Here is a 3,966-nt window from a genome sequence, read left to right as displayed (position 1 = left end):
CTCTCTCCTCTCCTCTCTCCTCTCTCCTCTCTCCTCCTCCTCTCTCCTCCTCTCTCCTCTCTCCTCTCCTCCTCCTCTCTCCTCTCTCCTCCCTCCTCCTCCTCTCTCCTCCTCCTCTCTCCTCCTCCTCTCTCCTCTCTCCTCCTCTCCTCCTCTCCTCCTCCTCTCTCCTCCTCTCCTCTCCTCTCTCCCCCTCCTCTCTCCTCTCTCTCCTCCTCCTCTCCTCTGTCCTCCTCCTCTCTCCTCTCCTCCTCCTCCTCCTCTCCTCCCTCCTCTCCTCCTCTCCTCTCCTCACTCCTCCTCCTCTCTCTCTCCTCCTCTCTCTCCTCCTCCTCTCTCCTCTCCTCCTCCTCCTCTCCTCTCCTCTCCTCCTCTCCTCCTCTCCTCTCTCCTCCTCCTCTCCTCTCTCCTCCTCTCCTCTCTCTCCTCCTCCTCTCATCCTCTCTTCTCCTCTCCTCCTCCTCTCCTCTCTCCTCCTCCTCTCTCTCTCTCCTCCTCCTCTCCTCTCTCCTCACTCCTCTCTCCTCTCTCCTCTCTCCTCTCCTCACTCCTCTCTCCTCTCTCCTCTCTCCTCACTCCTCTCTCCTCTCCTCACTCCTCTCTCCTCTCCTCACTCCTCTCTCTCTCTCCTCCTCTCTCCTCTCTCCTCTCTCTCTCCTCACTCTTCTCTCCTCACTCCTCTCTCCTCTCTCCTCCTCTCTCCTCACTCCTCTCTCCTCTCCTCACTCCTCTCTCCTCTCTCCTCTCTCCTCTCCTCTCTCCTCCTCCTCTCCTCCTCTCTCTCCTCCTCCTCTCCTCTGTCCTCCTCCTCTCTCCTCCTCCTCCTCCTCTCTCCTCCCCTCTCCTCTCTCCTCTCTCCTCTCTCCTCCTCTCTCCTCCTCTTCTCTCTCCTCTCCTCCCTCCTGCTCTCTCCTCTCTCCCCTCTCCTCCTCTCCTCTCTCCTCTCCTCCCTCCTCCTCTCTCCTCTCCTCCTCCTCCTCCTCTCCTCACTCCTCCCTCCTCTCCTCCTCTCTCCTCTCTCCTCTCCTCTCTCCTCTCTCCTCCTCCTCGCCTCTCTCCTCTCCTCCTCCTCTCTCCTCCTCCTCCTCTCTCCCCTCTCCTCCTCTCCTCTCCTCTCTCCTCCTCTCCTCCTCTCTCCTCCTCTCCTCTCCTCTCTCCTCTCTCCTCCTCTCCTCCTCTCTCCTCTCCTCCTCCTCCTCTCCTCCTCCTCTCTCTCCTCTCTCCTCCTCCTCTCTCCTCCTCCTCTCCTCTCACCTCCTCCTCTCCTCTCTCCTCTCTCCTCTCCTCTCTCCTCTCCTCCTCCTCTCTCTCCTCCTCCTCTCTCCTCCTCCTCCTCCTCTCTCCTCCTCTCTCTCCTCTCTCCTCCTCTCTCCTCCTCTCTCTCCTCCTCTCCTCCTCTCTCCTCCTCCTCTCTCCTCTCTCCTCCTCCTCTCTCCTCCCTCCTCCTCTCCTCTCCTCTCTCCTCCTCCTCCTCTCTCCTCCCTCCTCCTCTCCTCTCTCCTCTCTCCTCTCCTCTCCTCTCCTCCTCCTCCTCCTCTCTCCTCATCCCTCGTCTCCTCCCTCTCCTCCTCTCTCCTCCTCCTCTCCTCTCCTCTCTCCTCCTCCTCTCCTCTCTCCTCTCTCCTCCTCCTCTCCTCCTCCTCTCTCCTCTCTCCTCCTCCTCTCCTCTCTCCTCCTCCTCTCCTCTCTCTCCTCCTCCTCCTCTCCTCCTCCTCTCTCCTCACTCCTCCTCTCCTCCTCTCCTCTCTCCTCCTCCTCTCTCCTCCTCTCTTCTCCTCTCCCCACCTCCTCCCTCCTCTCCTCCTCTCTTCTCCTTCTCTCCTCCTCTCCTCTCTCCTCCTCCTGCTCCTGCTCCTCCTCCCCTCCTCTCTCCTCCTCTCTCCTCTCCTCCTCCTCCTCTCTCCTCCTCCCTCGTCTCCTCCTCTCTCCTCTCCCTCCTCTCCTCTCCTCCTCTCCTCTCTCCTCCTCCTCCTCCTCCTCTCTCCTCTCTCCTCTCTCCTCACTCCTCTCTCCTCTCCTCACTCCTCACTCCTCACTCCTCTCTCCTCTCTCCTCTCCTCTCTCCTCACTCCTCTCTCCTCCCTCCTCTCTCTCCTCTCTCTCTCCTCTCCTCTCCTCCCCTCTCCTCTCTCCTCCTCTCTCTCCTCTCTCCTCTCCTCTCCTCTCCTCTCCTCTCTCTCCTCTCTCCTCTCTCCTCTCCTCTCTCCTCTCCTCTCCTCTCTCTCTCCTCTCCTCTCTCTCCTCTCTCTCTCCTCCTCTCTCTCCTCCTCTCTCCTCTCTCCTCTCCTCTCTCCTCTCTCTCCTCTCCTCCTCCTCCCCTCTCTCTCCTCTCTCTCCTCTCCTCCTCCTCTCCTCCTCCTCTCACTCTCCTCTCTCCTCTGCTCCTCTCCTCTCTCCTCTCTCCTCTCCTCATCCTCTCCTCCTCTCCTCTCCTCTCCTCTCTCCTCTCCTCTCCTCTCCTCCTCTCCTCATCCTCTCTCCTCCTCTCTCCTCTCTCCTCTCCTCCTCTCCTCCTCTCCTCCTCTCCTCTCCTCCTCCTCTCCTCTCTCTCCTCTCTCTCTCCTCCTCTCCCTCCTCTCTCCTCCTCCTCTCCTCCTCCTCTCCTCCTCCTCTCTCTCTCCTCTCCTCCTCTCTCCTCTCCTCCTCTCTCCTCTCCTCTCTCTCCTCTCCTCCTCTCCTCTCTCCTCTCCTCTCCTCTCCTCCTCCTCTCCTCCTCTCCTCTCTCCTCTCCCCTCTCCTCTCCTTCTCTCTCCTCCTCCTCTCCTCCTCTCCTCTCCTCCTCCTCTCCTCCTCCTCCTCCTCTCCTCCTCCTCTCCTCCTCCTCTCTCCTCTCTCCTCCTCTCCTCCTCTCCCTCTCTCACTCTCTCTCCTCTCTCCTCACTCCTCCTCCTCTCCTCCTCTCTCCTCTCTCCTCTCCTCTCTCCTCTCCTCTCCTCTCTCTCTCCTCCCTCCTCTCCTCTCTCGCTCCTCTCTCTCCTCCTCCTCTCTCCTCCTCCTCTCCTCTCTCCTCCTCTCCTCCTCCTCTCTCCTCCTCCTCTCTCCTCCTCCTCTCCTCCTCCTCTCCGCTCCTCTCTCCTCCTCCTCCTCCTCCTCTCTCCTCCTCTCTCCTCCTCCTCTCCTCTCTCTCCTCCTCTCCTCTCTCTCCTCTCCTCCTCCTCCTCTCTCCTCCTCTCCTCTCCTCCTCTCTCCTCTCCTCTCCTCCTCCTCCTCCTCCTCTCCTCCTCTCACTCTCCTCCTCCTCTCTCTCTCGCCTCCTCTCCTCTCCTCCTCCTCTCTCTCCTCTCTCTCTCCTCCTCTTCTCCTCTCCTCTCTCCTCCTCTCCTCTCCTCCTCTCTCCTCTCTCCTCTCCTCCTCTCCTCCTCCTCTCCTCCTCTCCTCCTCTCCTCTCCTCTCCTCCTCTCCTCCTCTCCTCTCTCCTCTCTCTCATCCTCTCCTCCTCCTCCTCTCCTTCTCTCCTCTCCTCTCCTCCTCTCCTCTCCTCCTCCCTCCTCCTCTCTCCTCTCTCCTCCTCTCCTCCTCCTCTCCTCCTCTCCTCTCCTCTCTACTCCCCCTCCTCCTCTCCTCCTCCTCCTCCTCTCCTCCTCTCCTCTCCTCCTCCTCTCCTCCTCTCTCTACTCCGCTCTCTCCTCTCCTCTCTCTCCTACTCCTCCTCCTCTCCTCCTCTCCTCCTCTCCTCTCTCCTCCTCTCCTCCTCTCCTCCTCTCCTCTCTCCTCCTCTCCTCCTCTCTCCTCCTCCTCCTCTCCTCTCCTCCTCCTCTCTCCTCTCCTCCTCCTCCTCTCTCCTCTCCTCCTCCTCTCTCCTCCCTCCTCCTCTCTCCTCTCTCCTCCTCCCTGTGACTCCTCTCTCCTCCTCTTCTCTCACCACCTCCTCCTCCTCCTCCTCTCTCCTCCTCCTCTCTCCTCTCCTCCTCCTCTCTCCTCTCCTCCTCCTCTCTCCTCCCCCTCCTCCTCCTCCCTCCTCTCTCC

The sequence above is a fragment of the Pseudoliparis swirei genome, chromosome 24 (genome assembly GCF_029220125.1).
Source record: "Pseudoliparis swirei isolate HS2019 ecotype Mariana Trench chromosome 24, NWPU_hadal_v1, whole genome shotgun sequence".
NCBI lineage: Eukaryota > Metazoa > Chordata > Actinopteri > Perciformes > Liparidae > Pseudoliparis > Pseudoliparis swirei.
The sequence above is the reverse complement of the archived record's forward strand: the minus strand, read 5'-3'. Positions refer to the sequence as shown.